General features: G+C 36.2%; 2 long non-coding RNA genes across 10 annotated transcripts in view; one reads left to right on the forward strand and one right to left on the reverse strand.

Moving 5' to 3' along the window:
- LOC106489220 (uncharacterized) overlaps window positions 1-24402 on the reverse strand; it is an 85852-nt gene that overhangs the window by 52061 nt on the left and 9389 nt on the right. For 5 of the 8 annotated variants that reach the window (XR_010883508.1, XR_010883505.1, XR_010883511.1 and 2 more), the window contains 2 exons: window positions 23171-23593; window positions 8907-9034 (listed from right to left, as the gene is read on the reverse strand). This is a non-coding gene — a long non-coding RNA (uncharacterized lncRNA). Of the gene's footprint in view, window positions 1-8330; window positions 8650-8906; window positions 9035-23170; window positions 23594-24402 lie in introns of those variants that run through there. The other 3 variants (XR_010883506.1, XR_010883513.1, XR_010883507.1) reach the window with 3 other exon arrangements.
- LOC106489221 (uncharacterized) overlaps window positions 1-24402 on the forward strand; it is a 65314-nt gene that overhangs the window by 17251 nt on the left and 23661 nt on the right. For both annotated transcript variants that reach the window (XR_010883516.1, XR_001293358.2), the window contains exon 2: window positions 10974-11023. This is a non-coding gene — a long non-coding RNA (uncharacterized lncRNA). The remainder of the gene's footprint in view (window positions 1-10973; window positions 11024-24402) is intronic.

The following is a 24402-nucleotide window of genomic DNA, read 5'->3' on the forward strand; positions in this document are numbered from 1 at the left end:
CATCAAAGTTCTGTTTTTATTTAGGAATCACAGGCTTTTTCAGCTATTCTGTCAAATAATAAACTCTAGTTATCTATATGAGACTTAATAGGAACAACATGTGTTCTGAATGCAGCAAATTTCCCTGTAATATCAACAAAGCTGAACATACCTCAAAAGCATGTGCTAGACAGAATTAGAAGCCAAGGAACTAGTGCATTGACAGTGATGAAACAGCTTCGTGTCCAGGGGACCAAGTAGTGTAAACAGAGTGATGGTACTGCTTGCATGACCAGGTAAAATGCTTTATCCTTGTTTATGATGTGCAAGTCAAAATTATGTGTTCATGAACTTTAAGACTAAAATCCATGAAAATCAAAATATATAAAGGCATACAAAATACAAGGATAAATCTACTGACCAAAAAGCAACACCTGTATTTTTTGCTGATTTATCATGTGTTCAGATTACCCACTTTTATCTTCACATTCCAGAATTTATTTTTCAAATTTCTTCTTTAAATTCCAGTTTATTGGTTGTATTCAGTGGAGCAAACAGAACTAGGAAAGGAGAGAGATGCTACAGCATTGTGATGACAGAACTCTTTGCCTAATCTGTTCTTAACTGCCAGTGAGAAAGATTCTCCACCATCTCTAGATAGCCTGGTTCCAGTGTTTAACTCTCCTTGTAGTTAGGATTTTCCAGATGCGTACCCTATTCTTCCTCATTGTAAATTAAGATAAGTTTTTCTTGTCCTTCCACAACTGGGTACAAACAACAATTGATGACCATCTTCCTCATAATAATCTTTGTATATTAGATTATTTTCCCTCAATCTTCTCCTTTCTAGACTAAACAAATCCAGTTCTTTCAAAACTTGCCTTCTAAATCTTGTTTTCCAAAAACCTTTTCACTCACACACTCTCCCATGAATTCACCTTTACCTGGACATCAAACTCACTGTCCTTTTCTAGATTTTATTTTAACATTGAGACGCAACAATTTTTATTCACTGACTTTTAATCTGGTCATTTTGCATGAGTGTTCTTTAATTTTGCTTCATCTTTAAAAATAGATAATGTTATTGGGGATTTTGTGGTACTGTACAGCAGTCGACCCTGCAGAGCCTTGAAACAAAACGTATCTCTCAATTTCTTCAGTAACTTTCTTGGAAAATAGTAATGACATTTAATTTTCTTTAAATGTAGAATAGTTTACTAGTTTTCTTCTCACTTTTCTCCTTTCCTTCAAAGTACTGGTTAAAAGAGAGATCTTTTTGCCTTCTATTTAGCAAAACTGTAACTTTTATTTTTAGGTTTAACAGCTGAAGAAAAGAATTACAATATCTGTAATAAATAAGCAGATAGATGGAGGGACTGGTAGGCAATATGATTGCATAAATCTAGTTTTCTTAGAAAATCAAGCTAAAATAGAAGGAATATTTGACTCAAAGCCTGTATCTGACTTTATTGTCGCAAAATAGATAATAAGGTAGAAAATGTTGCTAATTCAAGTATATTATGGTGTCCCTTTTTGAAGATTACACAGTTATTAGTTTGTGGTGAAAGGATGTCACGTTCTGTATTGTTTTCAATATGAGTTTTGTCTGAATAAAGCAGAAATATTCTGGACCAAGAAAAGTAAAACAAAGGATGTAAGATAATAACAGATCAAAGAAGTGCTTTAAATGCTGCAGTGGCTGTCTTTCTTCACATTTATTTCCAGATGCCTGCCTTTAGAGAAGTCTCTTTTTTAAGTACTTTTTTTTAACCAAAGACAGTTTATCCCAGGAATCTCCAGATTATTTCCTTGAAAAAAAAAAGTGAAAAACTGGGCAGTGGTTTATGACATCTAGCCCAGATTTTCTGCTTTGCTCTACTTCACTTGCACAGACCATGCAACTATACCACAGTCACATATGAAAGTTCTTCTAAGAAGTGGTTTCTACAGTTTGGTTTTGCTTTTTAATATTCATATAGTTTATTCATAGGCTAGTTTCATAATGAATTCCTGAAATTTAGTAGTTGCTTTTTGCAAGCTAGTTAATCTGTCCATCTACAAAACATGCAAATCCTGTGATATTTAGGTGTGAACTCAATATACTAAATGAGCAGATTGGCCCAATGGCTCCCAGCAGCCTTATGTTCCTTCTGCCCTCGCTCTCTGAGCTGCCCATTCCCTGTCTCAGCAAAAGCCTTTTGCAATTCCTCTAGAGTTCGGCCAAATATCTGATGCAGCCACCTCCTCCTAGCTGTATCTCCAACTTGTCTTCCAGCAGCTCCCAAAAACGACGTGCCCCCATTTCCTCAGGAAACTTTCCAGAGAGGCTCAGCCCAGCAAGGGATTATTTAAGCAGGAGTGATGGGCACACGTCTCTAGCACAAAGAGAAAAGCAGTTTAAGAACACTTCTCTAGCAGACAATTGTACCCACATTATCTGCCATGCCATTTTTCAGAATCTTTTTTTCATAGAAGTCATAAAATGACTGCTTTTTCCCTAAAAAGAGGAACTACCAGTTCTGGTAATTCAGCCATTAGGTTTAGAATATGTAATGTAATTAGAGAGAAGTGGACAAAGTCAAATTTTCTTTTAGTTTCATGCCATTTTTTGGAACTACACTCAAGGGGATCATAGCATTAGAATTTTATGTAATGCTTTTGTTTTTCCAAATCACAAGTTCAGCATTATTAGAAAGAACATATTTTCAACTAGATACGTAATATGTCTAAGAGATTTGCTTTATTCTTTCTCTATTTTTCTTATTTTTTCATTTACACTCTCTTACCTTTTCTGATGTATTTATACTATTATTTGCAAGAAGAGAACTCTATTGAAGCCAAAGCAAGTCAAGAATCATACATTCATGTTGTAGAATTGATATTTTCCCAACATAGCTCCCCACTGTGTTGCACATATGGTTGATGGCAATACAGTAAAGCCAGAAAAGGCTGGTTAGTTCCTCCAGAGAAGCTGTCTGCATTTCTGCAGGACTACTTCTCCAAATACATGATGTTACTTAACCTACACGTGGATTTATCGCTGCGTGGCTATTGTGACGGTCTATTCACTTCCCAGTGCTCCATTAAGAATCATTTCTTCTTAAGAATTGTTTCCAAACGCCTGCTCCCAAACTCCCCTTCTCAACTTCTGGCCGTTTCCCTTTTCATCTGTAGCATTCTAAAATTTTGCCCAATTTCTTTCTTTCTTTTATGTCCTGTATATACTGAGTAACTTTAACCACCCTAAATCACTTTGTTGGTAGATTACAGACATCTAGCAAATTTAGTAGCTTTTTAAGAGAGTCGTTACCTGTTTTTGTATTTATCTATTTTCTTTTAAATTACCTGTACCTGACTCTTCATACCAAAAAGCCTTGAGCATTCTACATATGGCTATAACAGCACTAGATATAACAGCTCTAGTAACTCATTAGCTCCTTAATTTTACATACTTTTAAAATGTAACATTTAACATACAAACAAAAATAGTGACAGCTTTTTTCCTCATAAACCCAATGGCATCCTGATACCTAAAGATTGCATTTTATTAGACTGATATCTCAAGGATTGATTTTGCAATGCAATGTAGAAAACAGACATCCTCAGTGCTCTACCAGAGGAGCTGACCCCCTTTCAGAATCTGCATACAGTTTATATTTGAGCAGTTTATCTCCTCTTTTTACATCTGAGTAGCTTAAAAGATAATATTCAACTGAGTGCTAACATACTGTGTTCTAACTCTGTCCGACTTCCAAAGTTTTTCCCCTCTGATTTTTTTCTGTCTTCAAACTTAATCAGTTAATCCTAGGTTTTAAAGTAGTCTATTCAGGTAATTTTATTTCCTCTACCCCTGTATCCTGAACAGAGTTTTCTACAACCTGTAAAATTAGAAAGGATAATGAAAACAAGTGGTGACCTCACTAGGTCAAAACATGACCCGGAACCTAGTAATAATTACATCACATACTGGAAAATTGTCCAAGTAATACAGAGATTATATTAATCCCAAAATATTATTGCATATCCCTTTTTGAAATCTGTATAAATATTCAGTAAAGTACTTATGCCATAATATACAGGATGAGATCACTATTTTATATTAAAGTGTGTCCATTTCAGCATCAGATCCTTCTCAAAAGTCTCAAAATAAAACACCATAAGCAAATGTATTTTGGACCTTCATCCTACAAGGAGGTCCACATAGGTGGAATCCAACTGCTTTTTAATTACAAACTAAATCTATTTACCCAAATGTTTCCATACTAACTTCTTTACTGTAACCATGCTTATTTTGAGAAGAATATTCACTCATTTAATGGGCTTTCCAGTTTCCATTTAAAAATACTTCCCCATTAGATAGCTATTGTTTTACCTTGTATTCTTCTCCTCTGACTTTTTTGATTTCCTGGCTTATTTTCATATTTCTTAGAGATAAAACTCATACATTAGATCCAAATTTATACATTTGCTGACATTTATGCTCAGGAAAGAGTAGTCTGAAAGCTACCTTTAGGTTTTTAGCTTTCATGGCACTGCACTTTTAATTTAGAGCAGGCTAGTACAGCTGTAATTATTGCCAACTGGATGTAGTTCATAAGGTTGCATCTGTGTTAGTAATCTAAACAGGGCCCAGGCCCAGGCCTCAGCACTGCCATGTGATAATCCATAGCATTTAACTGTTAGCATACTGTCTGGTGTGCTTGTGGCCCATGCCAACAAGCACTCAGATGAAACACAGCAAGCGTGGGGAAGAGCATGGGTTAGTGAGTGCTCCTGGAAGGCAGGATGAACGGGGTCGCTCTGCTTTGCGGGGGAAGGTTACCCGGGTGAATGAGAGCTGCAGTGTGCTATGAACTCACGACTGGGCTACAGCCCTTTACGTTCTTTAGTCATCTAAGAAAATAAACACATCTGAAAAGTGGTAGAGATTAGGCATACCTTCTTCTGCTCCTATTAGGAGCTCTGTGCTAAGGAGGAGCGCTGCTGGCACATGAAAGGGCTTTAAGGTGACTGTGACTTCCCCACAGGAGAATTCCCAGCCTGGTGAGCAGGGAAGGATTCTGGCTCCTTTGTGCTACCTGCATGTAGTGGCCAGAACAGGAGGACGGGATCTGGCCATTAACAGTTTCAGATACTTTCCTATATTTTTAATTACCACTTTTGTTTATTGCATCTTCAACTCTCCTTTCTGATAAATGATCTGATTTGTAGCCAGTGGTATCAGTTTTCCTTTTATTCAGTGTTATTCTACTGGAAACAAAGAGAAAAGTTAACAGTTGAAGAAATTTGAAAAATTGTTTTCCTGTGTTTCTTCTTTAAAAGTTTCATATATTTTCAGAATATATTAACAAAAGTATATTAACAAAGATGTTAATTAGGCTTTCTCAGTTAGCATCACATGGTCCAAGTTTTCTATTTGTTTTCTTTATTTTATCTTTGCATGATGACAGGCTTAAAGTTCCCATGTCCAGTTCCTTTTTTTTTTTCAGCTCTTGCTCTATTCTTTTGTATTTAGCTTCACCAGGCATTTAATTTTAGGGGAATCTTGCTTTTACTTCAGTGTTATTGCTGAATCAGCTTCCTGCTATTACTCTTCAAACTCTTCACCCTCCTTTCAGTGGTTTTCACAATATGATTACCCTTTTTCTGGATCTCTTTGATAAACCAGAAGTATTGTACAATCATAAAGTCTTAATTTTGATTTTTTTTATCATTTTTTTCTTTTGCTGATAACTATCAGATCTAGGACTGCATTGCCTCTCATTTCTTCCAGTTGTTTTAAGTACTATACAGAAATATCCTCCTGTAGCCTATTTTGAAACATGTTTCTTGCACATAATTCAAATTCCTCTTCTACATTTTTTTTACACGTGTTTTCATACACATAGCAGAATCCTTCCTCATAATCCTAGAGAAAGTCACATGAAACAAACCTTCATCACAGTCTTCTTCATGGATTTTGCATCTTCCATTTTCATTTGTGAAATTAGTTCTGCCTCTGCTAGCCATGTGAATTCCAGGATCTGCATGCAGCGTGGTTGTTTTATAAATTATGCTTCCCTCACCTTATCTTCCTTATATAGAAACAGACAGTTATATTCTATTTATGTCTTAACCAGCCTTGTTTGTAACGCAATCAAAGCACATTTCATGGAATTTGTAGTTGCACTGCACCACTCAGGACTACACATACGTAAACTGTGTTTATGAACAGAAAGATCTAATTCTGCATGATTATTTCCTGCAGGACTTTCTAGATGATGTATGTTTTCACATCTCAATGTAAAAATATTCACTCAACTTTATTCTTCTCTTACAAGTGCTTCCCTATGGTTATATTCATCTACTGGTTGAAAAATCCTTCCTGTTTTGTTAGTATTTCCAGCTATGCTTTCCTCACTATTCTTCATCTATTAAAAAGACAGACATCTTAACTGGTTATTTTAACTGAGACATAAGCACCCAAAAATAGCAAACTGAAAATATATAAACTTTGGTGTAAAAATCATTATATTTTCAAGCTACAACTGTTTCTTTTTTAATTTTTAGATTAATTTTACTATTAACCGAGAGTAATAATTTTATAACTTAACACACAAATCAATACAGTACTCTCAAAACCAGTTGATGCTTCCATGCTAATTTAAGTCAGTTTGATGTGTTTCCTTTTAACAATAATATGCCAATGTTGTCCATTATTTCTCATAACAAATAAGACCTTATTCCACAAGTACCCTACTGTAAAATCGATACAACTATCCATTAAGTAAGGGACTATTCAGGATCCATTACTGCAAAATACAGTTAATAGAAAGGGCAAATCTTCGGTAAGCAGCAGTGACAACGTTACACATGCCAATTTAGACTATTTGAGGATATAGCCCAGAAAATCCTAATAAACAAGTTTTACATATTTTTTAACATTCCTCTTTCTTTCTACAGATAATTTCCATATGATTCATTTTTTATGATAAAATTAGTTGCCACTGATTCATTCTAACCAAAAAACCTCCTCACTGCTACTACTGTACAATACAAAAATTCGTTACAGTATATAGATAACTGCTTGAGAGATTCCAAAGTTCCCCTGCTTCCTATTCCTTGTGTGTAATGTCATCTCCACGCTCAGTAAATGAAACTGGCAAGCAAGGAGCTTTTTTGATGGGCTCAAAATTATACAAAACCCTGCTTATAACTGCACTGGTTAAAAACCTCTGGGCATCACAAGTGATGCTCTCAGCCATTCCTCCAATCAGTCTCTAATAAGTTACTATTATATCATTACAGTAAGTATCAGAAGAGATTTCAGCATCATTGTTTAACATATGTTTAACATATCTAAACAGAGAAGTTCTCAACTTCACTACTTATGTTTAATCTTGTATTTAACATTTCTTTTAGAGTACTGTCTCAAAACCAAAGAATTCAGATTGTCTAAACAACATCTAATATGGATAATAAAATATGTAGGTATATACCCCTCAGAAAACATTAACTTCTATTACAGATTTCTGCTACAGCAAAACATGATTTGCAAAAAAATCTCCTACTTTTACTGATATTACTGGAGTATACACTCTGGTTGTCTTACTATTTTTACTTTAACTGCTTCTATTACTATCCATACAAAGCATTCTTTGCATTATCATTTCTCTTTAATCCATTTGCAAATAAAATCTAAAACCTTCTGTCATACCATTTATGAATGCAATATTATGTTTGCTTTCATTCAGATTCTCTGTTTAAGTTAGCATTCCTACACTGAACCTTCTTTCTTAAGCCTATATTTTTACAGGGATGTTTGATACTGTCCATACTTATTATGCCATTGATGCACAAAGCAAGGTACTTTGATATTACAAAGAAACGTGGCATGAAAAGCTTAAAATGCTGTCACTGAATTGTTAAGTTTCTTACATGGCTTATTGAAAATGCTAAAAATAGCAGATCCACCCAGTGTTTAGAAGTAAATATATTCTTGAATACATGTGAACATGCCTGAGGCAATATTTTAGACAAATAGATATACACGTAAGAGAGAAAAATGGATCAGTATTCAAGCAAGAGAGGTAGGAAAGTCCAGTGCAGAAAGGAACAGGAAAACTGGGCTGATAAAAGAAAATAAATAAAAAAGGGAGAAGACAGAGAAGGAAAAGCACTTAAGAAAAGGAGAGAAAAGATCTTTAAGCATAGGTACAAATCAAGAAAATATTACCGTAGGAAAGAGGAAAATAATTTCACCTTTAACTTTTAAAAGCTATCCCACTTTTTCCAAGTGAGCCATGTAGGTCTCAAGTCCATTTTTTAAATAAAGACTAATGCTATATTTTCTTAAATTGAAATGACTTTAATAAGGATTTTATATTATTCACATTTGATTTTACATTTCTGTGAACATCTTTGAATTACAAGCTCATTAGGCAAGCAGCTCACTTTACATTAAGGCAGAACAATACCTCTTGACTATACAAAAACATTAAAAATTCCTAAGAGTGCCGTATTCTTCTTTTATCTCTTCACTATAGTAATACCTCTCACAGAAAATACTGTTATCAGCATCAAAGCAAAGGGTCAGCAGTCTTCCACATCAGAAGTTAGGATAATACTCTCAACATGGGAAGAAGGACAGCTAGAGAGGTAGCAGATGAAAAACTTCAGGAGAGATGGTAGCTAAAAAAAGTCAGGAAAAAAGCAGGGAAAGATAAGATAAGATGAGATGGAAAGGACAGGAAAAAATAGAAAATACACAGGAAATAGGGACAGTAACAATTGTACTTGTTCATTTTATAAATGCTACAAGAAGAACACCAACAAATAAAGGGGAGGAATAAGATGCCATTCTTAACTAAAAGAGAGAGGCCTAAGATGAACCCTACTGCAGTTTGAAATTCTCTGTTATTCCTCTCTTAGAGTGCGATTTTACTCACTTAGTTTGCAGTTTGAGCTAGTCAATCCAAGGCAGGCTTCCTGTGTAGTCAGTGGAATGAAATGGGCACCTCCAGAGGGCGATTCATCCCATGCTAACGTCTGAATCTCAGACTCTGAATCACATAATCTGAAATGTAATTAATTTCTTGAAGTTCATGAGGTATTTGTGAACCCAGTAGCATATCTTTAAACTGGATTTATTTACAGATAAAAATCTTTGGATTAAAATAATTTGAGAAACAGCACATTTTCAACTTCCTTTACTCTGAACAAAGAAAATTTATTAATGGCTTTTAACTGCAGAGAAAATGCAGTGGTTTGTGCTGCACAATATTTTGTTATTACTGAACATTATCTCTGTTTACTATACTGAGTACAATGAAAAAATAAGTCTGATTCAGAACACAGTTCTCTCTTCTGTTAAGACTAGCTATGTACTACTGACGTTTTAAGCATATTCACTGTAAGTAAAATCTGAGCTTGACATGACTAGAATTCTGTATATTCCAGACATCAAGCTCCAATTCAAGAAAGATCCCATTTATCTGATACTTACAATGGCCATTGCTGATATTTCAATAATTTGTTACTAAACATAGCATATATTGTTGCAAAAAAAATGTTGAAAACCTATGTCTACAAATAGTCATGAGTATTTACATTGTATTGGTTATTTTAAATGAACTATAATTAGATACAAGAGTCATGGGTGAAGGGCTGGTTTTAAAGTTCACATGTAGTCCAGTCTGCGTGCAGGAAGCTCTGTTGCGGAGCAAGACTGCCATAATAATCTCCTTACACCTCCTTCACCAGATCGCCAGCCCAGACACAAAAACAAGACTCTACTCTTACCGAACCACCACAGTACCAGAGCATAACTAACTACAAAACAGGATGGAAAAGTGAGCTTTCTTCCTGGGCACTGCTCTGGGGAGCTGGCAAGCTACACCTGAGTGACAGTTCACAGCACACACTTTCTTGTTAGTACAGAAAATCTGAGAAACATAATCCTGGGACTGTTCAATTCATACTCATTGCAGACCTAGGCACACAATGCTCTTGTGTACACAATGTTTTTAATGACTATGTCAGAATACAATCATCCTGATATTACAGATTACATGAAAACAACGCAGAATGGTCAGTTACAACGCAATTTTAAAAGGCATCTTCAAAATCTATATATATTGGCCCATTTGAAATGTGATTTTGCACTGAAGAATATACATAACCTGAAGAATTACAGACCCATGTAACATAAAATAGTGTAACACTAATGTAAGGCAACATAACAGTATGAACTAATTATTAAATACAGCATGAAGTCTCTTTATTTAGAACTTCTAAAAGTTATGTCTGTTTTAATTTCATTTTCCTTTTAGAATGAACATAACGAGTACAGCTAGGACAGTTTTTCAGTCTTCTTATCTTCACTGAGTGTCCTTAAGGACTGCTGTCCAGATGCTTTTCTGCAATGAAGCAGACACTGCTTCCATATCAGGGATGGGAAGCCTATCACACAGCAATTTATAACATGGTTCTTATGCATCTGTACCAGTATCAGCACAAATTAATACAGAGCTGCTCTACCTTCCAAAAAGTAGATGTTACCTCTCCAAAACTATCTGTGAATTGGCATCATCAGGTTTCTCTCTGTTCCACCTGTTTTCACCCTTTCTGTCACCTGTCTGTAATGGGGCAGTTTTACGGGGGACACTACTCCACTGTGCATCAGCTGAGGGTTCAGTTACCCTAAAGCATTGCTCAGGTGGATAGTTAGGGTGTTTTACACACACTACCAAGTGAATGTAAGAAAACAGGAGGTCCCTATTTCTGTATTTAAATATAAGTTTTTTAGCATGATAACTTCTGAGGTTCAGTTGTAGCCCCTATAAAAATATTACTTTATTGTTCGGTTAAAAAGGGTATATATTTTCCCTAAATATTTACCACTCTATAGTACCATATATATCACAGCAATCATACACAAACCAAACACATAAATAAACAAATTACTGCATTAAACATTTTTTGCCAATTTCCTAATTTATTTTATTTTATTACAGTTTATGGATGAAATCCGTACACTGATGTCTAACCTGTAATGAAAGCCAACGTAAGTAATCTATTGTTCTACAGCTACATTTGGTTATGAATTGACTTTGCCTAGTCCAGCTGACCAATGATTAATCAGAAGCTAGGCTTTATATTTTTAGTAGAGTTTCTCATTCAGTCTCATTTTCCATTTAAGTTCTGGCAAACTGAAGTGAAGACAAGATAAATCTCTTCTTGATTTAGAAAATCACGTATACTTCACTATATACAGTACAGAAAGTAATTAGTTAAATACCCTTTTTCTAGACTGAAGGGACCTAAATACCATATGGACATTTACAAGTACTTGAGAATGGAGGCCAATTTTCAATTTCAGAATTATTACAATTAGGTTTTGCATTCAAATTTTGCCACTATTAAGTGCTACAGCCCCACCCCCATCCCAAATGTTAGTGACTAGCATTAACAGCATAAATAAATAAAAATAAATAGCTCTGATTCCCAACAATTTTTTGAAGAACTAACTTAGAAACACAGATGACTGGGGCAGTCTTCTTTTTGGTAGGATAATGCATTTTGTGATCTAGGTTACCTCTGAAAGTCAATTTAAAGCCTTCCTTAGAGGTAATGATGCTAAAGCAAAAATGCACAGACAGTGAAGGACAGCACAGCACAGCAGTTAGTCAGAAAGCTAAAGTCTCTTTGCATAAAGCATACCATGTCTGAGCACTAAATAAAAAATGTTAGCTATCGATCCTCTTGACTCATCCCCTTTCACCCTATTGTTTCTCCTACACTCATTGCACTGGTTTTCATCTTTCCTTTCCTTCTGTAAAAGAATATCATTTCCTTCTCTCCATTTCAGTTGTTTCTTCCTTTCACATTCGCTTTCTCCTGTTCACCCATGTTTCCTGTACCTTTTCTGAAATCTCCAAACTTAAAGTGTTATGGATCCAATCCTGGGGTGAAATACCAAGCCCTGCACACTTTCAGTGTGGTCAGAGAGAATTGTGCCACTCACAAGACTGTACTGAAGCAGTTTAGGAATAAAAATTAGGAATAAATATGCTATTTTGACTTTAACTTGAGCTGGACAGGTAGGAGCTGCTGCTGACTTGAAGCCATGTATATAAAAGTATGATCTGGCTCCAGGATTTAGTAGATCACATCTTTCTATCAGAATAGTGAAGAGAATAGCAAGGCAGAAGTAAACATACTTGGGATTTTGCATACTAGTTTGTTATGAAACTGAAGTATTTTAGGATATGCATTTTTCTATATAGGTAAGTCAAAGAGGGATGCATTAAATTTGAAGTGTTAATATTCCCTCTTTTCTGAACAAGAATATATTACAAAGTTATAAAATCACCAGAATCAAGTTTAGCAATGAAAATCTTTTTAGATAACTGTAGTATTGAAGATGGGATGAGATCACCATTCTGTAGAGACCTCTGCTCACACAGCAAAACATACAATGATTTTCACTAGTCTGGAACTGTATTCTTATCTCTGATGAAGTAGTTTTATGTTTAGCTCTTACAAGAAGTGCATGTCTACTTCTCTCCTGCAGTAGCCATTTTTAAACCATACAGTGAATATTTCAACAAATGAAATGATTCATGTCTTTAAATACTTATAACCAGCTTATGATGAGATATTTAGAAAGAGATAAAAGTATCTAAAGACCAGTGTATTGTAAAAAATGTAAATATTTTTGTCCTCTAACATTTCATAAACAACATTTATTACCTGTATCCTTCACACAAATTTTTAGACTCCTGCTCTTCTGATCATAACATCCATCTTTACAAGATTTCTTTTTTAAAGTGATATAATAGCTATTACTTCAAATGCTGTTTCACAGATAGTATCGACGCTTGGTGTTTCACTGACATGATAATAAAAAGTCAACTCAGTGTAACAGTTATCATTGCAAAGGATAGTGCCAAAACTTCAAGTTGCTACCTCTCAGTAATTGGGAACCCCTGCAGCCTTTGAAGTTAAAATGACCTATAACAGGCAACAAGAGTAGTCAATTTTCCGAGACTAATAGTGACTCACTTAAAAGAGTAAGCTCTACATCCACTATAAAAATGTATCCAAGAAAGAAACACCAAAATAGTTTTCCACCAAAATGTACACCCTAGCAAAAAAAAGTATGCTTTATTTTATTATTAAAGTGATCTTCCTACATTAGTTATTTGTATTGTCAGGTGCTGAAAGATATATTAATTCACTACAGAATTTGAAACATTTAAAGAAAGCATATTTTTGGCTAGCTAAGTTTAGTCATGGACATAAGGATACAATCATATATTAAGAAGAAAAAAAAGTTAAATAAAAGTTTAAATAAAAGCTTAAGACTTATGAAAAGATCCGTGTTAAAAAGAATTATGCTTAGGGGGATCCCCCAAGACAGTGTTTTCAATCTTTCTGCAGACCCTCTGGACTTCATGAAAAACTCATAAGGGGTCTGCAAAGTATAATAAAAAAAGCAAGCGTCTTGTCAGTAGGCTTCAAATTATCACCAGGAGGTGCACTCATCCACTGGAAATTTTTAGAAAGGTCATAAATCATGAGAGATTGCAAATCATAAGGGATTAAAACCTAAAAGTACAAATTTTTTCTGCTGTTTAGTACAACAAACATCAATTTCAACATGTGGCAACAAATCATCACATTCTAATGAGTGCTACCTGAAGAGGGGCAAAAGCATACAAGAATTCTTCCTTGATCATCAGATTTCAAATTAGGGGACATGTCCCCTCCTTTCCCTCGAAGGAGATGCAAAATTAATGTTGGGGGGGTGCATTATTATATGGCTCCCACAGCATCCCATTTCTTATCTGTCTGCACCTGCACTGCATAACCCCATAGGCAGAAAGCAGAAGGAAGAACTGTAGAACGGAAGATAAGAGAAGATGGGAGGGTTCTGTGGGACCTTTTATATGTTTGTATATAATTGTTCCTCGAGTAAGCAGGAAAGCAGGGTTCCTATTTAGAGAAGGGAAATGTTCAGGTGTTGGGCAAGAAGCTGGGCTTCCAGAAGGTACAAGGGACGGATTACCTAGGGAAAGCATGGAGTGAGCTAGCCTCTGATAGAGTGCTGTAGCTACACTCTGGGGTCAAGTGACTTTCAACTGAGCCCAACACATTTATCCAACTGTGACCTCTCTAACTCCCTCTGAAACCCTGTTCTGACCCCCATCCCAAATTCTTTATTCACACACTGATCCCCAGTTCTACCCACACAACCCAGCACTGCTTCTGCATCCTCACACCTTGTTTACACACATGTTAATGCCTCTCTCTGGTCACTCTCACATGATACCAGGAAATAACCTTTTCATGGTACAGAGGAAGACACTCTCTCCCTCTTCTATGTCTTTTCTGATACAAGGAAAAGATTCCCTCCTGACCTCGTATCCAGCTACTAGCTTAACCCTGAGTATGTGAATAAGAAAAATCAACCGTATGTACTACACATCTTGGAAAACTGAAAGAGATCTTCAGAATCATAGAAGTTAGCAAGAGATTTCTTAGCAAGATAATATAACAGCATGTACACAAAACCCTTCTTTTACTGTATATGTATCAAAACATACAAATAAGAAATATGGAACAAGAATGGTTAGAGCATACTCACTTGCCAAATTGACTTTAACTTCTTTTAAAATGCTGCTATCAATAATTTTTTCTCCAATATTTTGTTTAAATTATATAAAATATACTAGAGTAATTTTAGATGCCCATGACAACTGACTTCTTCAGGACAAACACAAATTCATACCATTTGAATAAGGTCTACATCTGATATTCTTCAAAATTCAACAGTACCATAATTCCTAACATAAAGATGTGAAATATGTTGGAAAAAGCAAGATTTCTGCAAATTTCTTTTTGTTGTGCTTGTATGATACTCAGGACAATGGGGATTAACTCACATCAAGGGCAACTAAAAGCACTGATAATACAAATACCTTATAATACTAGAAAAAAATCAGTAGGAAAAAAAGGAGCAGGAGACCTGATACGAGGACAAAGAAGATTCTTTATAATGTAAAATTGCCATTCTGAGGGCTTACATAAATTAGAGAGGTTGGTCAAAGAGAACTGGGATTTTTTAAAGTAGCAAAGAGAGATTTCAGCAAGACGTTAACACTTGTAAGGAAAGCTTACGTATGTTAGCAATGACAGAATAGAAAATTAAAATATCTATTTTTCTGGCAATGTGAAATCAGATATGCATTCACAGATTGTCTGAGGTTGGAAGAGACCTCTGGAGATCACCTAGTTTAAACACCCTGCTCATTTACAAAATAGATACATATTTTCAGCTAGTGGAGTTGAGAAGTTTTATTCTTTGTCTGATAGGAACCCAAGACTTGAAAAATTATACTCACAGCTCAGAAAACTAAATCTACTAGTCATGAGTATATATGAAAAGTAGGGATGGCAAAGACTACCAGTGATACTCGAGGGCCATGCCACGAAGCCGGACAGTTCTGTTACTAGACATTGGGAGAGTGGAGCAGGAGGGGAGAGAGAAGGGCTAACACCACTAGCCTGCTCTTCCTGGCTCCTTTCTGGGCACGCTCACTTGTTTCTGGTGGAGAGGCATGCAACCTTTCTAAAGCTGAAAAAGCAGGGAGCGCTCTTTACCTCTACATACGCTCCAGAAGAGCAACTCCCAGTTTTTCAGATCAACAGAACATTATCGGCCCTCAGCATTTTTCACAAACCACCACACGCACATCTGATCAAACTTTTAATTGAAAACACTATTTAAAACATCGTTAAATATGGTTTACCCAAACAGCTGTTCAGCTTACCACAGCCTTGTATACCACCAGGGGTTTGCGGACTACAGTTTGGAAATTAGACCACTCCAGCTGCTTCAAAGGTATAACGATGTCCACTACTCCGTCCCTACCCCTAGACCTTCTGGTTGCTGTGTAAAACATTTCTGCTACTTTATCTGATTTCCTCTGGGATTAACTCTGGTTCTGCTACTGCTTTTAGCTTTCCGAAGTAGCAGCAAGCTGGCATTCTCCATTGCCCACAGGTTTCTAAACAACACAAGTAAAACTGTTCAGACCATCCATAATGTCACTACTACCTGACAAAAGAACAAACAGAAGCAGAAAATTAAAAAAAAAGTCTAGATTTAGAAAAACTAGCCAGTTTACGTTTGATTCATGTTTGAAAATTTATCTTCAAACATCAAGGGCTACAAACTTTTATCTGAAGAAAAGTTATGAGTCTGCAGAAAATATGAGGTTGAGGGTTGGATATTGGCCACAGCTGGCCCAAGACAAGTGGAGTTTTCAAGACCTGTAAACAGCTGGATATTTTGCACTTGAAAAGATACAGCCACAGAACTATTGCACATGAAACTGGTGATAAGCAGCCTTCTGACACTTTAAAGAGCATCTAAGCTAAACAAGACAGTGACCAAATGCCCCTTGTTCTTCTATTCCGAGAAGCAGGGAGCCATAGTCCCCCTACTAAACACTTCCACATATTCATGGCTTTAAAGTCCTTTCTTACATTACATATTCCTCAGTCAACATTTTTCCAAGCTGAAGAATCCTGATCTATTTTCTATCCTTGCACAAGAGCTATGCCACCCACACCTTTTAGTCATTTTTTTCTACATTGTTCTCATCAATGCTCAAAACTGACCAGCATGTCACTGCCACTTCTCTTTTTCATGTTCCATTTTGCCACTTTTTTCCATCATCAACTGCATTCAGAATGATTTCAGCAAATTAGCAGGGGCTGCTGAAATCCATGCAAACACCAGTAAGATGGCTGGAGAGCCCTGGCTTCTCACAGCAGCAAGACACCACCCTTCAGCTTAACAGCAGCATTCTGCTCCTGTGACAGGCAGGAGCTCTGGGATCAAAGTTTGTACCGTAGGCTCAGTAGGGGCTGTGAGACCTGGAGAAACGTGGAGAAGAATCTCTTCTCCTCAACTTGCAGCCCCTGCTGCGGTTAGGAAGAACAGCTACAAGTTCCTGCCCTCCTGAGTGGCAGGACTGGTCAGAGCCTGCTGAGTTCACAGCTTATGGGTGACTGGCTGCTGTAATCCAGCAGCCACTGCCTCGCTCTGCTGGTAGATGCTGCTGAACAGCGGGTCAGTGATATCTAGCCTCTGTGACAGCCAGGGCTCCTGGCTCACCACAGTTCCTGCTGTGAGATCCTTCTGTGACTCTTTAGAGTCAGCATTAGGTCTGACTTGACTGATTGTTTTCCTTTCATCATCTCAAAGCTTTATCATTGCACTGTTTTCCCTCCTTTTCCTCCCATTTAGAAACATGTTGACCAGCAAAAGTCCTAGTACAAATCTTTGGGAGATGGCATCCTTAAAATTACCCATTGATTGCTATACTGTTGCTTATCCTGTAACCATTTATTGATCCATAAAAAAATCTTCTTTAGTAACCCAGTACTTCATTGTGTTAACAGTCTTTGGTGAGGGACCTTTTTTTAAAGTTTTTGCATCACCCTTACCCGTATATCTGTTGACTCCTTCAAATAACTAACAAAGCTCCAAGACAAAACTTCCCTGCACAAAAGCCAAGATGATGGCTATTATACCTATCCATGTTCCTATTAATTATATCCTTTATCACATTCACTATTATTTTGCCTGTCATGGAAGCCAGACTTATTAGCCCAAAATCATCCCTAGAGCCCTTTTAAAGATTGGTGTCACATTTGCTACTTTCCATTCCTCTGTTATCAAGGCTAATTTAAGTGATAGATTATACAACCCAATTCTTGGTTCAGCAATTTCATTTCTGAATTCCTCTAGGACTACTGAATGGACAATATGTTACCCTGCAATTTGTTCATGTTTATTCAATCATTTTATTCTAAAATGTCTTCTAGTGGCATTTCAGATTTGAGACATTCCTTATAACAGCTTTGGTGCGGGGATGTTCCTAACCTTCCTGGAATAAACCTTGCCAGTGCAAAGAATTCTTTTTTTTTTTTTCCTGATATGGCTTTGTCATCTTTAAATATTCTCTTTATCTCCTGATAACCCACTGGCCTCATAACCCTACTACCATATAATAGGTCTACATTTAACTTGCCAGAGTTGTGCACTTTTCTATTTTGCTGGTTTGGATTTCACTTTCTGAACAATGTCTATTTGTTTCTACTAAGTTCTACTGTTCAATCGCGCTGGACAATTCTCATTTAATTGGGTTAGAATGAAAAAAGCAAAGTCTCTGTGCTTCCCCAAAGTAGTTTACCTTGTTATCTGATCCTTTTAACTTTCATTTAAATTGCTTCTTCATATCCATGCAATTCCTCTATTTTAAAGTTAAACGATATTGGAATGGGGGTTTTATCTTTTTCTCTCCTACAAGCATGACAAAATTGAGTATGATATGAGATACCACTATTGAAAGGCTCTTCCACAGGTACTTCTTGAACAAAGTCCTGTGTATCACTCTGGACTAAATCTATGGCTGTCTCTCATCTTGTGGATTCTCAAGCTAGTTTGCTCAAAAAGTAGTTCTTTATGGTACCTAAAAATACAGTCTGTGCATGATGGCCTAATGTTAAATTTATCCAGCCTATATATAGATAACTGAGAACTCTCCCTATGATCAAGCTTTCTGTTGTATAGCCTCTCTAGTCTCCCTCAGCATTTCACAGTTGTTGTCTCCATCCCATCAACTAGTCCAGAGCTCTTACTAGACTTCTCCTATTCAGGTATAGAACCATTCGTAATTATGTTCTGTGGTATATGCTGATGAAGTTAACTTATTTGACTATGTTTTCTTTAACATGTATAGTGCCATTTGTTTGCATGGCCCATTCTGTCATCTCTACACCGATATTTCAGTGTCACTTTGTAAAAAAGGAAAGGGATAAATACAGACCCACTTCCAGAAAGAGGGTAACATACCTGGGGAATTCCTGATGCAATTCATGCTTACCACTCTTCTGAAGAGCCATTATCTCCAAGGCACCAGGAAAACAGAGCACTATGAGATAAAAATGTACCTAGATACCAAATCAGAACTAGTGTAGGTTCCTTCTCAACAGAGAACGAACCAAATGGCATTTGAAAAAGGGGTGACCAACAGGATTGCTGGAACAACTGCTCGTGGTCATTCAAGATTTCAGTACCAAGAGATGCTGTGTCAGGAAGGGAATGCACTAAGGAGCAGATGAACGCTAAGGAAGTATAAAAAGTCCTTTTTCCTTTTGTATGCACTGGAGAACTTTGAAATATTCATGTTCCTTCTATCATGAGGAAGGAGAGTCTGTTCTTACTACTGTGGAGAAGCTAAGGGAGGGATGCTTTCAGGGCAAAATGCCAGTAGCTACTGACTTGGGATTGACAGTTGAGAAGGTCTCTGGGGTTAGCATTTTATCTGCTGGCTGCAGCTCACCTCTTCTTTCCCTTTTGTGAGGCCTCTATTTGTAACACCTTCTTTCTGCATGAAATATGATGTGACATGAGGCACAGTAGAATCCAACAGATACACTACAGTATCCAATGGATATATATTATTATTATTTATTTGTATTACCACAAATCTTATGAGGCCTCACCCTGGACCAATTTCCATTTGTCTGGGCCATGAATAAACACACAACGAAACATCAAGGTGCTTGAATTCCACACATAGGAGACAAGAGAGAGATTATGACAGAGTACAAAGGCAATGACACAGTACTACTGTGATAAGCGTTGGCATTAATATACCTGCAATATAACTATTGTCTAGTTGGGTTGTTTTAACCTTCACAGTACATAAAACATTAAGAAGATATTAAAGGAAGATAGTGAGCAGTTCTGTTTATGAAGAAGTCAACCAATGCATGAGAGGCAGCTGAAGAGAAAGTATCCAGTGTCGTCTGAAAATTTAACGACTGAGTGATGGAAGCTGGCATCATATGTTGATCAAAATCAGTGTCAACCTCTTGATACTGAAGGAGAGATATCAGGTAGAAGTAGTCTTGATGGGCCTTGAAAACAAAGACAGATAGCTTATCTTTATTGTTTTAAATTGGAGGAGGGGGTTGAAACAGCCAAATGAGTAAGTTTGGAAATTGATATTTACAGTAGTACTTTGAATAGATAATGAGCATGGCAAGACTGCATTTGTCAAGGCAAAAGAAAAAGATTTTCTAATAAAGATACGATCCACAGAAAACCTGGATGAGAAGTATAATTGTCTGACAGAGAGGAAAGAGCATCCTTAGAAGGGTTGGAAAAAGATTTCCAAAATTCAAATTTAGCCTACATTTGATGACTTAAAACAAACGACAGCATGATGGCGTCATTTACAGAGGATGCAGAGAAGTTTTATGAGGACCTCAATCTAAATTTGAAAAAGTACCAACAAAGAACCAATAGCTGTAACCGGAAATGAAGAACTGAGGACACTATTGAAGAAAGTTTTCATGCATTACGTCTGCTTAGGAAAAGAGACTGGGAGAAGGTATATGAAGTGACACATAAAACATTGTTTTTCCTATAAATACTGTGCAACCAGAAAATTCTTTCATGTCACATTTAGTACTAACTTATTACTATCTATGCTACCATGTTTCGACTTTCAAGGATTGAAGAAAAACAATGTTCATGACATTTGTTATAATATGATGGGTGCCTCATCCGACATAAAAAAAAAAACATGCTACAACCAGCTTGAAGACAGGACAGTGGTGATACAAGCTAAGCGCAATCAACAGCGGAGAAAAAGAATTTACAACTGAAACTTACAATGACTAACATGCTGAATGTTCAGGCACATTCTTTTGCTTCTTGTTCTTAGTGTACAGAACCAGAACTATCGTCTCCATTTGCCACTAAAGGAAACTTACTCTCTGTGTATCTGCAGTTTGGTATCTCCAGCTCCTGAAGTATTCCCAAGCCCACATAATGGTGCCCATGTAGCAAATGCCCACTCCCTAAATTCCACCAGCATCAACTACTTTTCTTGGTATCTGCTTTCTTGCTGTTTTTCTAGTTTCAGTTCTTTAAAGTAGAACTTGGCATCATGGCGAGGGTTAAACCAAAGAAACAAGCAGATCAGGTGCTCAATGATGGGAGTTAGGAGCAGCGAGCAGTGGAGAGCTGGTTACAGCAGGAGACAATTTTGAGTTCCTTTTCTTCCAAATAATATTTGTAGCAGCGTTACCTCAGGCAGAACAGAGCTGTGCCCCTTCATTCTCTCCCTCAAAGTACTGGGCAGGTGCTGTCTCAGAAAGAAGAAGCAGTCACATCTAGGTGATCTGCCTCACAATGGAGCTAATTGAACAAAATTGGAGGCACATGAAACATCCAAGGGGTTCCTCATACCCCACTCACTAGCGTGTTACCTTCATCCCTTTTCTCCTCTGTAACTAGATCTATTCTGGGGCACTTTTTTGACTTGGTTGGGAGGGACCTAGGTGTTTGCGGGTTGGTTTGGGTTTTTTTGCAATTACCTAATTTCCCTCTCCTGGTCTTTCTTTTACTTGATTTAGTGCAAGTAAGAATAAATATGGCTAATAGGATGAAAAGGTGAAAACAGTAAACCATTAAGTCTAAATATTTTAAACAGAAAATATGCTGACCAAGATTTTTTTTGTAAAGAAATTTTAAAGAATTTGTAAAATGAAAAATCCAGTGTTCTCAAATCTTCATTTCATTTTATACTGAAAAATCTCAGAAAAAGCATTGTTAACTTTTTAAACTAGAGCTTTCAAAATTCCCGTTCTGTAAAGAAAAAGAAATTGTGTTTTGAGCCCTAATCACGATGATACATTTCAAAATCATTAAGTTCTGTATTTGAACAAGAAATTCTGGCTTCTGCTTAGCATTAATCGTAGTTTAGTACAGATAACACACTGTCCTCTGTTCTTAGTTGTAACTGTCACCTTGCAGATAATTCACAGCTAGTCACTGACTCTTTTTCAAAGCCCATATACTCCTCACTAACACAATACAATCTTAGAGAAAAATTTACTGAAAGTTTTAAACAAAAGAGATGTGTAACTTAAATCTATCATACATTCAATGTAATGAGAAATACCAGTAGCTAGGCATTTAGTTCTCCTTTCAGAAGATTTTTTGCCATCCATTTTCCTTTCTTAAAATAAGAATCTCCAGTCTGCTTTCGATCTGAGTTTTTGATTTCTTCTTTGGTCTTACTTTTTCTTCAGATTACTTTCATTTCATGCTGCTCTTGTGCCAAACAAAAAAAAAAAATCCTGTCCTCCTTAATCTTTACTCACTGATTATTCTCTGCATCCCTGCTCTGTGGGGAAGAACCTCTAATTCTCCTTACATACAACTGTTCCAGACCTTTACCCTCTCCTTAATAGTTATTCACAAATTCAACAGCATTTTCAGTTCTTCCATTTTTCAAATACTGAGACCCCGTTGAAAACATTCTTGTATCTGAATACCAGAAAGGAAATACAGAATCACAAAAAAGGGCATGGAGTTTATAATATCACTTTAGTTATGCAGGGAAAACACCTACACGTAGTTTTTGCTCATTTGGATATAAAAATAGGAATCATAGCAATGACTGTACCCATAGCTACAGGAAAAGAACTTCCTCCTTAATCCAAGTGTGGATATTTATAGTTATTTTGGGTGAATCCACTGGCATATTATATGGGTAATCATTATCAATTAAGCACAAAGTACTTAGGTACAATAAAATATTTCCTATGAAGAAGATTACAGTTAATCAGCATGCATGATCAAATTCACTCAAAATGCCAGATCAGTTTAGTTTAATTAGCCAAGTTACATTGACACAAGTATAAGCGCACATTTATTAACATTTCAATATTCCACTCAGCAGAAGACAATTATGTTAGTAAATCTGTTTGCAATACCTACACAAATACTGGTAGTATAAACAGTTCTTATAGATCTATAAATTTTGAAAAGGTTATGGGTGGAAGCAAAGAGCAAGTCAGAGGCATGATGTTTTTGAAAACAAAGACAAACAATTTAATATTCCCTACCTAACAGCAGTACTGCTGGACTTCAGGTTCACACGGTAAATTACTCGAGAAAAATGAAATCCCTACTGGAGATATTGTATATATTTTCTAAAAAAAACTGAAGTCACATACAAGTCAAACCTCTCAATTCACCTTTTTTATCCTTAGCTGTACAGGAATATCAGAAAAGACTAACTATTGAAAAATTCAATCATTTCAGTGTACTTACAGCTGAATTTTCTCATCATGTGACCAACTATCCACAAAGCCTCAGTGCCATTAAGAAGTTTTGAGGAATATATTATTTGGTACTGCCAAGAAAACATAATTAAAAGAATGCATGTAAATGATATTAATTTTCTAATCAGAAATGTTTTAGGGTTATTTCATGTCTGAAATACATTTGGAGGAAAAGCAGGACTTACATTATCCCATAAGGCAGGTTCCAGCACAATCAATGATACAGTGACAGTATGCACAGTAAGGAGTCACAGTAGGGTCCTGATCTTGCAACTGAATTTTCACAAACAGAACCCTGCACTATTGCAGAATCTCCTTAATTTCAATAGGGCCCTACCCACACATGATCAGTTACAGAGCCCACCTATGTGGGAGCAGCAACAGTGAGAACAGGACCTGCTCCTCCACACACCTGCAAAAATATTGGGATAAAAGAAATTAAGTTAGTAATCTGCAGCAAAACCTTCTGATACCTTGTTTTATTGTAGCATTTAGCACATAATAAAGAAGTTCCGTACATTTTCAAACTGCATATTATTTATAGGAATTTCTAGTTCCTTTTTTACAAAAATGTTGGCTTAAAATTGCTTAGAAATTTTATGTTGTGACAGGACATTATGGGAGCTTTTACTGATATGTATTTAAATATTAATTTAGATGTATTTTTAATTATTTTCTTCCAGAAATTAATTATCCTAGTTTCTTTGGTCTGCTATGCAAGCAGCTGTTTAGTTTAAGGCTGCTTAAAAGCTGTCCAACAACACCCATTTCTGAGATAGCACAGGCATGTGAATTTAATGAGGTCTTCATGATGGTGAAAGGATCTGACCACATACAGCAGCATACATAGATCATAGATCTTTGACAATACATGATAAAAAGTAGTTCAGCATTAGTCACTTTTAGATTAAAATGTGTCAGCTTTTTTTAAACAAAAACCTTATGAAAATCAACTATCATTAACTATTTGCTAAATTTAAGCTCTTAATGATCATCATTTAAAATTCAGAAAGCACAAAATATAATACTAAGCTAGTATACATCAGTACTTCACTGTTCACACAAAACTTAACATTTAGGATTTGACCTTACTGTTCTTTTTAAAAACATATGTATGTTGATCTTTACATGGAAAATATCATCAGTTACAATGTTTTATGTATTATAAACCATTTAAAGACAGGATAGCCATGGGATCCATGAAATAATATTTAACTGGTG

This window comes from Apteryx mantelli, chromosome 1 (assembly GCF_036417845.1).
Source record: "Apteryx mantelli isolate bAptMan1 chromosome 1, bAptMan1.hap1, whole genome shotgun sequence".
Classification (NCBI taxonomy): domain Eukaryota; kingdom Metazoa; phylum Chordata; class Aves; order Apterygiformes; family Apterygidae; genus Apteryx; species Apteryx mantelli.